The sequence below is a fragment of the Peromyscus maniculatus genome, chromosome 4 (genome assembly GCF_049852395.1).
Source record: "Peromyscus maniculatus bairdii isolate BWxNUB_F1_BW_parent chromosome 4, HU_Pman_BW_mat_3.1, whole genome shotgun sequence".
NCBI classification, from domain to species: domain Eukaryota; kingdom Metazoa; phylum Chordata; class Mammalia; order Rodentia; family Cricetidae; genus Peromyscus; species Peromyscus maniculatus.
The window spans coordinates 21,157,111-21,170,394 of NC_134855.1; the positions used below are offsets into that span (position 1 = coordinate 21,157,111).

Genomic DNA, 13,284 nt, shown 5'->3' on the forward strand with positions numbered 1-13,284 from the left:
TTCTGATCAAGCACTAGAGTAAAGCTTATATGATGTTGAATGTATAATTAAAGTCCTTTATCAGTTGGCTTCAAGTGATACTTAGAATACTATTATAGCTAACTTACAAGAGCCAGATCCATTCAAACTCTTAAGAACAGTGTAGAAGTTGAAGATTTGCAGCAGGAAAGATGCTGTGTTTTATTAATGATTTTGAAGAAGTCTCCAGGAATCCTTAAGTGACCAGGAAATGCATCTTGCTAACAATCCAAGAGAGGCGTTTTCCCAATCAAATTTATAGGTGAATACACAAGCAGACTGTATGTGGCTTGTGAGACCTCCAGTCAAAGACGCAATGGTTCTGTATCTAGGTTTCTGCTGACTGACCCTATGAGTTAGAAGCACTGCTTCTCTTTAGGCCTCTAAATTAGTCATCATTGTTATACAACACTTAATCAGCAAAAGAACTGGACTAGACCAAGGCCTAATCTCATGTAAATTAGAAAAGTCCTTCTCTTTGGAGAGATATAGTCTTGTGGGCTGAGGTTTGAGGACAGAATGCCTTTTTTTCCTTCCCTCTGAATTGCTGCATCCCCCAGAAGTATAGCTTAATAGTGCAGTTCCTATTTATTCCCTCGCTGGCCCTCTATGGCCACAAGCTATGACCTTGCGCAGGGTTTCAGCAGACAAAGAAAGTCTTGCTAAACTGAAGCAGATTGAAATTGCATTTCAGGATGTGGCTGCAAAGGTAACAAAAACATACTGTGGCAGAGCAGTGAAATACAGGCAGAGTGCATGGGAACACTGAGGGGGCTGTGCAATCAAACCCTGAGAAGATTTACTGTGCAATGTCACAAGAGCTGTGGGTATTGCCACTGTCAGTTGCTTTGCTAGCCATCTGACAGCTATTAAGTTCCCATTTATAGTGGAGAATAATCTAGTCTAATGAAAGTACTCAGAATTTAAAAATCGGAACTCTGCTCTGAAGATGCAGACCCTTGTCATGTTTAGGGTGCCCTCACCTCTGAGCATTTTCAGTTTCGGGTGTTGGTAACTCACAAAACAGCCACTGTATTCTTATATTGATTCAGTAGTAAATGCAAGTTGTTAACTTTTCTGGTATGTAGTAAGGGCCCATTTACTAATAGCTGTCATTTCCTAAGGTCATGTGACTACTGGGTAATTTTTAAAAAATCCACAATTATGTACTCTATATCCATTTAAGATTGGGAATTTATGACAAAATTTATAAGAACCAAAAATTGTGACAAATGCCACAGAACTGAAAGAAATACTATGAGCAGAAGCAACTCACTGAAGAGGTGAGGGGAATCAAGTGAACAGATTAATTCTTCATGGTAAAGTGAATTACAGTGCCACTGTTGAAGATGTAGACACTGGGAAAACTATGCCCATGGTATCAATGACTATCACGAGGCTGGCCTCGAACTCACAGAGATCTGCCTGACTCTGCCTCCCGAGTGCTGGGATTAAAGGCGTGCACCACCACCGCCCGGCTAGAGTAACGTATAACACACATTCACTAACTCATCTATACACATATATACAAGCATAACACACCAACACATACTAACATACACTGTCATAATACACATACATACACACACCACCATCATCATCACACATATCCCCAAATACATACGCACAAATAAATACACGTTTTCTAACATTGTGTGTGTGTGTGTGTATAGTATATATACACACACTCACACCAACACATACTACATACCCCATCACATACACACACCCACATCATCATCATCCACATCAACATACAAATATCCCTAAACACATTACACACACACACACACACACACACACACACACACACACACAAAGATTTTGGTGTATACCATTATGGTACACAATCATCTGTAGATAGTCATTCATTTATGAGAATATAGAATGGAAGATTATGCTTTCAAGTAGCATATTGTGGTGGTTTGAATGAGAAGGGTCTCCCATGGTCTCACATATTTGAACTCTTGGTCCTTGGTGCTGTTTTGGGGAGTTTATGGAACCTGTAAGAGATGGAGCCTTCCTGGAGGCAGTACATCATTATGGGAGTTTGGGAGTTTATCCCATCTACGGCTCTGCCTCATCTTTGTGGATGAGGATGTGATCCTGCAGCTTCCTGCTCCTGCCATCATGCCTGTGGCTTTCTGTCTTGCTTCTTGCCAGGATGGAATTCCTCTCCAGAATCATAAGCCTAAAGTACTATTATTTCCATCAGTGGCCTTTGGTCAGTTTTTAATCACACCAACAAAAAAATGACTCACACACGTAGAGAGATAATACTGTTTCTATCTTCACATCATTCTGGACAACTTCAGGAAGAAGAATGTTAGTGGCAGTTTCCTCTGACAACCAGGGTATCACCAGTGGTTGTCTCCAAGTACATCTGCTTTTATTGTCAGCATGCATGATATGTTCTGGACAGGACAGGAAGCTCCCTGACTTTCAAATGATTTTGCCTACCTTGTTTTATTTCTAATGCCAGTTAAATTACTTAGAGACAGAAATTATTGCCTATTCCACTCTTCATGTAGTGTTGACAGGAAGAAAGACATGAATAAATGTGGATTCAACATTACTATTTGTCATGGTGGTTCTGTTGTTATTTTCATGTTTTTAATAAATTCCATTTGAAAATAACTTCTCAAACTTGTATACCTCTTCCAGTACACAAAGTCAGTTTCATTTGTGTGTTTAGCCTCTGGTCTCAGCCAGGTTTTGGCATTTACTTGGCAAAACATGAACATAATGTAAATCACTCACCAAGTAAGAAAGGCACTTTAGAGTTTGGGAAATAGCAATCTTCTTATATTTCTCTTTTGGTTTCTCTCTTGAAAAGAATTGTAGGCTTATAGTATTGCAACAAATAAAAGTTTGCTCAAATAAGGAAGTGGAATAAAACAGGACAGGCACACACCTAAAATTGCTCTCATTAGTGTTATCTTCTGAAATCTGAGGAAAATGCTCATGTTAAAAATAATCTGAAGAGATATTTATTTCTATTTCCCTTTGAAAATCTTCTATTGACTTCAGGCAAGAAGAACTGAATGAGAACAATTTAAAAAACCTGTGTTTAGAAAAAGTCAGTTGTTATTTGGAGGCATTGAAGGACTTGATTAAAATGCATTTCAGACTAGTTAAAAATATGTAATAAAGGGGTCATTGAAAAATTTCATCCATTAAATGTTGCTATAGAAGGACAGAAGAAGCCATTTCCCTTGCTTATAGCAAGTTCACAACCAGTGGATGGTTTGTTGTATACTAGACTGATTGAAGACAGTAGTAAGATAAACATCATCTCTCTGTGGACACATTAATTAGATTCAAAGGCATTTTCTACTCGCATTATTACATCTCACCTTATATATCATTGTTTTTAGAAATGTCTGTGGAGTTGATACCCTTCCTCTTTCCAGCATTCACAGCTTCTGTTACCTGTTCTCCACCTAGTGTGCTAGCATGTTGGAACTCACAGAAGCCAGTTGCCAACACTTTCCAAAACTCAACACAAAGAAAGAAGGTTAACTTACTCTTTGTAGGACTGTCTATGTGTAGTAACATGGCTTTCTTCTTCACCAAACGTCTTTTATAAAAACATAAAAACCAGGCCCTTTACTGTCTGTGGGTACACTTTACTGGGGAAACTTGAAATTCCCACAGTGCTATTGGAATTCTCACAATGGACACCAGGGATTCTAAACACTGCCTCTCTTTCCAGTATCAATAGAAGTGGAGAATAATTAGACCTAAAGTCTAAATGGATTACTTTTTTGGCCTTTTTCACTAATGATTTCATCCTTGCCAATATACATATAAATATGCATTTATGTAAATGAGCATACACATATATCCTGGCCTAAAACATCTTTATAAACAGCACATATTCCATCACATTTTTCTATCACTAATAACAGTAATAACACGTTATGTCAAAAAATCAGATTCTGAAGATTAATCTCAAGTCTCTTAAATTCGCACAATTTTAAATTTAAGAGAAAAGTTATAAACTTTCCTTTGGGTTTTTCAAGTACTTAATTAGTTCTATCCTCATTTTATAATTAGGAGCAAAAAGAGTCTCTCTTATGAGAAATCTTTAGTTGGGCATGATATCATTGGTAATGTAACCTTAAAGGATATTGTGTCCTTGGTCAGGTTGTGTCCACTTGATGAAATAGCAAGGATTCTACATTCACAAGCACATGTGCAGGTATGGTGACTGGTGAGGACTTGCTTGGTTTGCTAGTTACCAAGTTTGCAAAAGTAGAAGTGATGTGACCATAGACACTCGACAGAAACTGTTCCAAAGGCATGCTGTGAACCAGAGGGGCATGACTTCTCCAGCTTGGGTAAGGACTGGATTATAACCCCAACACTGCAAACAGGAGGGCCACTGCTCCTAAGTAAACCAGAACTGTCACCACTTCTACCCTACAAGATGAATTTTTCATGAGATTGCTTAATTGCAGCTGTAATGGTCCTAGGAAATACAGTGCTTCTTCTAGACAGAAAGCTGTCAGCCGTGAGCACCAGGCCAGCAGCAGAGGGCAGAGCTGGTGACACTCTTGGACAGCTTTGACTCAAGGCTAGATGTCTCCTTTGGAATGAGCTGGATGAGCCACATAAGCGTACATTAAAATGTCCTCTCTTGGACGCTGGGGTGGTGCTGTCGCTGCTGCTGCCGCTGGGGGCGCTGGCTTGCCCGCGGGCCACCGAGTACTACTCTCCGCTGTCCTTGCTGAAGCAGGAGCTTCAGCACTGGCAGCATCAGGAGGCCCCAGCGGGGAGCGTCTGCCCGCAGTCGAGGGACTGGGTGGACCAGTACCCAGAGTGCGAGCCAGGCCAAGTCTATTGCAGAACAGAAGAGATTCCCGTTTGCTACTGACGACAGCACCAATGAAGAGTTAGCTATTGTCTATGTGTTGGTCAGCAGTGGTCTCTATGATGAAGCAATAAGGCATTTTTCAACAATGCTCCAGGAAGCCGCCAAGGCCTTCAAAGAAGCTCTGAAACAGAAAGTTGCCTTTATTGATGCATATAAAAGTCTAGGGCAGGCCTACAGAGAACTTGGCAATTTTGAAGCAGCCACTGAGAGCTTCCAGAAAGCCCTGCTGCTCAGCCAGAACCATGTGCAGACCCTACAGCTCCGAGGGACGATGCTCTACCACCATGGCAGCCTGCAGGAGAAATCAAGCGTTGCCTGCAACTAGAGCAGTACAATGAAGTGTGCCAGTACAGGAAAGGGCTCAGCCACGTGGCAATGGGACAGTTTTTTGAAGGAATTAAAGCACAGACAAAAGTTATGCTGAACGATCCTCTCCCCAGCCAGAAGGCTACCCCAGAGTACTTGAGGGTGAAGTATCTCTGAGAATATTCTCGATATCTGCACGCCCACCTCGATACCCCCCTGACAGAATGTAACATTGACACAGATCTACCAGGAAGCTTCAAGGACCACTGGGCGAAGAACCCACCTTTTCTCATAGATGGCTACGAAGAGCAGCCGGGCCTGCAGCCTCACATCAAGGATGTGCTACATCAGAATTTCGAGGGCTACAAGCCTGAAGTACAGGAGCTGATATGTGTAGCTGACCGCCTGGGCTCACTAATGCAGTATGAAACACCTGGTTTCCTGCCCAACAAGAGGATACACAGAGCCATGGGCTTGGCGGCACTGGAAGTCATGCAGGCTGTTCATCCGACCTGGACGAACTCAAAGGTCCGCATGAACAGGAAGAAGAGGTTGATGCAGTGGAGGGACATGTTCGACATTGCCGCCAAGTGGAGAAGAATCGCTGATCCAGACCAGCCTGTACTGTGGCTGGATCAGATACCAGCTCGAAGTCTCAGCAGAGGTTTCAACAACCATATCAACTTAATCAGGGGTCAGGTGATAAATATGAGATATCTGGAATATTTTGAGAAAATACTTCATTTTATTAAAGATAGAATTCTTGTTTATCATGGAGCAAATAATCCAAAGGGCTTGTTGGAAGTCAGAGAAGCACTGGAAAAGGTACATAAAGTGGAGGACCTTCTTCCAATTATGGCAGTTTAATACCAAAATGAAGGACAGGTTCACTGTGAACACCAAAGTTCCCAGCCTCAAAGATCAAGGGAAGGAATATGACGGCTTCACCATCACTATCACAGGAGAGAAGGTTGGCAATATCCTGTTTTCTGTGGAAACTCAAACCACAGAAGAGAGGACGCAGCTGTATCATGCTGAAATAGATGCCCTTTATAAAGACTTGACAGCAAAGGGAAAAGTATTGATCCTTTCCTCAGAATTCGGGGAGGCCGATGCTGTCTGCAACTTAATCTTATCCTTAGTTTACTACTTTTATAATTTAATGCCATTGTCTTGAGGATCTAGTGTCATTGCCTACTCAGTCATTGTGGGAGTGCTGGTGGCCAGTGGTAAAGTGGCTGGGAAGATCTCCAAAGGGAAGTTAGTTGACTTTGAAGACATGACAGCCCCTGGCTCAGAGGCCTTCAACAAAATAGCAAAAAGCTGAATGAACTTGAAAAGTATCTCCCCTTCCTACAAGACCCTGCCATCAGTGTCAGAGACATTCCTGACTCTGAGGTCCATGATCGAGGTGCTCAACACCTCCACTCCGCGGTGTCTCAAGAAACTCTAGCTCCATCAGAGGATTTTGTACACACGAAGGGCCAGGCCTCTTGCTTCTTAAGTTATTTTTTAAAACATGGAATTATTATGGAATTAGGTCTTTTATTACTTTTGATACCAATTTTTGATAGGAATTGAAAACTTGAAATCATTTGCTTTACTTTTTCTGAACCATAACAGAAATCATGAAAACGGGTTTTGGAGGAGAAAGCTACTTGACCAGGAAGGGAAGTGTGTGTATTAATGGCACCTGTTGGTTTCCATGTGTTAAGGCATACTGCTCCTTCCTTACAACAAAAAAAGTATTTACTTCAAAAGTCAAAAATTAGTAATTATTAAGATGAACAAAGCCCGCAATAAGCAGGCCTTGTCTTCACTCGACAAAGGTGTAGATGTTCCTCAGACTTCCTTCCTGTGCACCTTTGTGGGGTGCCTTGCTACTGCCATGCCCCCACATGTGGGCCCTCTGTCCTCCAAAACCATGGAAGGGCCCAGCACCTATGATTCCATGGCTTGTGCAAACAACACAGACAGTATTTGCCAATGTCCGACACTGAATCACTGAACCATGTTCCTCTTTCTTTTATTGAAAAAATAAGCCGAGGTGATTTCCGTAAGTCACCAAGTTTGGGCACTGGATTATGTTGTTTTTAAATGTGTGAGCTAGTTTTGCTTTTAGATATAAGAACATTTAGAAAGTGTCTAATGAATGCTGCAGTAAGAAGGTCCATTAAACTGTTGCAGTTTGAAAAAAAATGTCCTCTCTCACTGGGCCCTGCTCTGATTTGACTAGACATAGTACAGAGTCTGGGAATTTCTGAAGACATCATTGTCAGATGGTTGGATGGATTTGCAGCTAGCTCTCTGGTGCCCATTTTATTTCCTTGCCTTCTAGCTTCCATCAATACTTCTTCAAAACCCCAGTTTTTCAATCTTACACCACTTCCAATGGATTCTGGATACTCAGAAGGAACAAAAAAAATGTGTGTTGCTGTTTATTTTCTGTGTAAATTAATCATTGCACATCTCCTTTCTTCCCCATCTTGAATGCTCAGCAAAAGGGTGGATGAGGATTCTGGAAGGCCCTTATCCTAACCTATGGGCATCCCCTTGCCCCTGACCCCTGCTACTGGATGCATATGGAAAGCCTTTAGTGTGACTGTAGTGGCTGATGCATTATCTACTACAGCTTTGTAGTCCTCAGTGATGCAAGAACTGGAATTCCGACTTGGAACTTGTGTCATTGCCCTATTTGGTAACTTCTGTTTCTATGTGCAACCAACAAGTTAACCCTTTTTGCCTGCTCTCCCTTTGCTGAATATGACTTGAAAAGTTAGTTTCTGCCCATGTCTAGACCCACATTCTCTCACATCTCCTAATCCCCTGACATATTAATCCACAACTGCTCTAGAATTTCCCAAGTTTTAACCTACAGTCTCACAGACCTCACATGCCTCTTAAGTCCCTATTATATTAAACTACAAATGCTCTAGAATTAAGCAAACTTCCACACATAGACTCAGTTTTGCTAAAAATTGTCAAGCCATTGTGTATATTTTTTTTAGTATACAACAGGGAATTCTCCCTTTCAATTCTGTAGTTCCTACAAAACTTTCTATTTGAAAAAAAATCATCCCTATTAAAAAAAGCTACATCCCTCTGCACACAGCTCTAACTCCTGGGGACTTGGGCTCTGTATCCACCAATTAAACCACTGGAGTCCGAATGTGTGTGAAAATAAATCTATCTGTACTAAATATGTAGGGATTTTCTTCTTCGTCATTTTTCAATAAATAATAATATTCCACAAATATTTCCATAGTATTTACAGTGTACTAGGTATTATGTTAATCTAGAGATTACTTAAAGTTTACAGGAGGCTGTGTACACAAAATAGGCAAATGTGAAGGAGTTAACCATCACATACTTTGGCACATGCAGTGTGTCTCAGGATGATATTCTGATATTAAAGGACAATAGCTTATGTAAGTATTCATATATATGTATATGTATATATATATATATATGTACTTATATACATGTTTGTGTACATGTTAAACAATGAATGTGCACGTAAAGTATATTATAAACAAGATATACATATAATTGACTGAATGTTTGCAAATATAAACACATATTTTTTCTTAGGTGTATATAGATGAATATGAATATTATTTATAAACACAGATAGATATAAATATAATAATGTATATAGAAAGCAGTAACTCTATCAAGTATGTCTGTATAAATGCCTGTATGTACATATACATGTATCTTTACATAAATATTACTAAATCTTTAGATATAATATGAGGTTTACTAGAATCTATAAGGCTATTATCCAGTAAATTTTAAGTTGTTGCAATTTTTCCATCCATGTATTTCTCTGAAATGTCTAAAATATGTATTTGTAATAACTGAGCAGTAGGGATTTCTCATGAATTGCAGGTGTGCTTTTAAACCAGGTGTATTGCACAGAACAGAAATTAATTAAAAGAAAATGTCTGTTCCCAAAGGTTTGTTTTGTCAAGATAGAGAAATTTTTCTTTGCAAGCAGTAGTCATTGTAGAATGCCCTTCTCTACCCCTGGTATGCACAGTTCAACCTTTAAGACTGAATACCATGTGTTCACATAGTATGATTTGCCTAAAAATGCAAAGTAATTATGTCAGGAAAAGAAAATGTTTGCAACTATGAATTTAAAATCACTGAGGAAGACAGGAATTGACTTTGCAGCATCAAGCACTGACTTGGACAGTGACATATGCAGGAAGCAATTGGTTATTACTGAAACACACAAAGAAGACCACCTCAGGGATATGTATTAATCACTAGGAAGGTGCAAAAACACAGTTATCTACCTTGTGCATACTTAATTATAACTCTTTTCTTTTGACAATAGTGTTAAAATTATTATGTGAGTTCAACTGAGAACATATTTTTTCCTCTTTCTAGTGAGACTTTAACAATCACTTGATTGAAGATCTGAGCTGTAGGTAGCTGTAATTTTGCAGACTCGTTATATTATTTCTGGCTTCCTTAAGTGTTGACTCATTTTGTACTGTCTGAGAGCTGAAAAGAAGTCTTTGGGGAATGTCTAAAAATATCTTTGTGTTTTCCTTCTATTGCTTCAATTTTATGTCTCTGATGTGTGCTTGGAATCACACTCAATGCACACAAGGAACTTAAAAACTCTGAAAAAAAGAGAAAGTTCTTCTTCCTTAGTGCCCTCATACTTTGCATCATTTGGTAATATATATGAATAGGTATAATTTTCAATCACTCCCCAAAACTAATTTGACTGTGGAATGAGGTTTAACATACAAGGTGATACACAGTCTCAATCAGATAGCATAGTAACCCCTTTTCTTGTGAGGTTCATGGTAATGTAGCTTAAAGCCTTAAAGATAATTATATGGAATTGGCTTCAGGTGGCAAAGTAGTTTTCACAATCCCAGACTATTGATAGCTTTTAAATTATATTTCTTTAGACCATCAGGGACTGCGTGCTTTCTGCTCAACAGTTTAAAGACCTGCTATTTGGCTCTAAAAATTAATTACCATTGCAATCAATACTTTCAGCCTACTGATATTGAAGTCCCTGAAATGTCAACCACCATTCAAACTCCTCTGGGACAAAACTCAACTCTGAGTTTTTGGGTTTTTTTTTTTTTTTTTTTTTTTTGTCATGAAGTCAAAGAGTATCAACTAAGAAATGCAAAAACAATGATTGGATAACTTGTCTTCTGTATTAAGCTGATATTTTTTTGACATCTACTTATTTATTTTTGTTTAATTTCAAGTGTAATAGTTTGTTATGTTTGAGGTAAGATTTTATCACAGGAGAAATAATAATCCAGGAAAGGGTGAATGTTCAAAGATTTAGTAAATCGGGAAGTATGAAGGAAAACTTAAAATACATGAGGCAAATGTATTTTATGTAATCACATTTTGTAAAACTTTTTGTTTTCCTTCTGTGAGTACCTGGATTGCTTTCTTATACACACACATATATACAACTATATATATACACATATATACATATATATATGTATGTATATATATATGTGTGTGTGTGTGTATAATCTGATATATATCAGATCAATATTGAATGTTAAATATTGTGTACAGATGTAATTTTTAACCAAAGGTAAAAGTGCATGTCATATTTATTTGTTAATGAAAAAATAATAAAATTTTAACCATTTTTTCTTAGGTCAGACTGATGATTACATATTTTGACATGAGCTTAGCTTTTTTTTTTAACCAAAGATGGTATTATTCACACAATGTTAAACATCCATATGGAAAGTGAACATTTTAGTCACATATCCAGATGTTTGACTACATTAAATCAAACCAATCTTTACTTTGGATTCTCATTTTGTCAAGAAGATTACATTCATCATCTCATAAAATCTATTCTTAGCATCAATTCCTTATTCAGAGCCAAATAAGTTAGATGTGTATGTCTGTGGTTTTTACAGACAAACTGAATTGCAATGTGCTCCAGTAGGCTATGATCATGAGAATCACCGCATTTAGTGCTTACAGAGACTTCGTAAATATCTGCCTCAGCACCCATCATTTAACAGAAGAGAAAGTTGATGCCTGAGTCATCAAGCAGCATGCCAATTATCACACAGTTTTTATTAATGCCTGCTTACCTACTTGTTTAGTATTCTACCATATCACCCATGTCAGCAAGCTTATTATCTATTTACCATATTTGGTGATTCAAAGAATTTACAATCAACTTTAAACCAAAATGCCCAAATAGATATTTTCAGGTTTCAATAGGTGAAAGGAATGCTGTAGAATTTCTATAACACTGGATCCAACAGTCTCAATGCAAGAATTAATGTGGGCCTTAATTTGTCATGGCATTTACTTCTATAAGCTTTAATGCCTCATCTTTAAATTGAATCCACTCTTGAGAAAGATCATATGGTATATGGTATCCACATACCATGAGGATACCATATTTGAAAAGAAGATATGAGAAAAGACACAAAAATTGGAGTACATTACATTGTATATGCAAATTGCAGGCAAAGTTTTTTTTATTATGTGTGTACTATATATTAATAATTCTGCTTGAGTTGAGAAGAATATTAAAGCCATGGGTTCCAAAATAACTTGATCATTTTTATTATATGGGCAAATCACAATTCATAACCATTGTTATTTTGTAAATAAGATAAGGCTAGACTAAGATATGACAAAGCAGAGATCTTTAAAATGTTCATCCTGAAGTGTCATATTTAAAAGCTAAACAATCTATGAGATATAGAGGAAAATAATGGAGGATGATCCTGAATTTACATAAAGAACTTATTTGATAGTACATAAAAAAGTAAGAGATTTTTGTGCAATAGAGTTCCCTGAAGTCAGGATACAATCAGAACTAAACTCTATGGATCAACAAGGCAATTAGTATCCAAGCAAGATAAAATATTCAGAGATTCTTTAATAGACATACAATATCACATCCATTTGCAGAAAAAGGTTTTTCCCCAGTAAAATAACTGGTCTTTAAAAGTCAAAGAAAATATGAAAATTATGATGATTTTTATAATCAGTAAGATACATCAACTGGTTGGTTGAGACGGGACCATCTCAGAAATAACTATTTTTATAAAAGTGTATTTTTGAAACAATATTAGTTGTATTTTTAAATGTGAATGGCATGATAGGATTATATATTAAATAGTAAAAAGAGTAGAAAGAACAAAGATAGTGTATGTTGCTGTTTTCATGCCTTTATTCTGGTTGTATAATTATCTCCATATTTTAAAATAATTTTAGGAATGAACCACTGAGTGGTAAGAAAAATTAGGATTATGTGTGGTTGATAATTCATGCTATAAAGTAGTTTTATAGGAACAATTTTCAAAATTCTGAGAATGAATACCACAATGAAGGAAGGCATATGTCAACCTAGAAACTGTTGTCAGAAACTGTAAATGAACAATTTTATGTGAAAAGAAAAAGAACAAAACTAAGAAAGAAAAAAGTAGCTGTCACAAAGCAGTAAAACCAGGTTAGAACAGTGTCACAAGGCTCTTTAAAGAAGTGAATAGCTGACTGTAAAATATTGGAAGCAAGTGCAATAAAATGAAAACTGGTAGAATAACTGGGTTTGGCTAGTGTGTGGCTTTCCTTATCACTGTAAGTACCTAAGAGGGGTGATGATCCCAATTGTTACAGGGAACAGGAAGGTGAAACAGAGGTAGACCAGTAGTCTCCAAACTTACCTTGACTCTTGAGGGAATATGACAAAGACATGAGCACTCATTTACAAAATAATTGAAATTTTAACAATACTTTATCATTGAAAACTAATGTTAAAATTAAATAAAACATTCTCAATATTTACCTGTAAATTTTGGTAATGGTGTTATCAGAGGTTTTTTTTTTTCCATTATAGTATAGTAGTAAGAAATAAAATTATGCTTCTCATAAAAAAACAAAAGTTTTCAATGATATATTTCCATATATGAATATTAATGATCAACAGCATTATGATATAATGTGATCTCAAGGAAATTATCACCTTTAAGAAAAAGTAATTGTGGATCCAAATCAAAAGAGGACAGTATTTTGATGGAATATTGATTACTCTATATATCTAGGAG

The 13,284-nt window shown here is 37.4% G+C and overlaps 1 protein-coding gene and 1 pseudogene across 1 annotated transcript in view; one reads left to right on the plus strand and one right to left on the minus strand.

The window, feature by feature from the left end:
• Lrp1b (LDL receptor related protein 1B) overlaps positions 1-13,284 on the minus strand; it is a 1,955,528-nt gene that overhangs the window by 1,825,489 nt on the left and 116,755 nt on the right. The gene's annotated exons all lie outside the window — the stretch shown is intronic.
• Positions 641-6,935, plus strand: LOC102917512 (tetratricopeptide repeat protein 13 pseudogene; annotated as a pseudogene).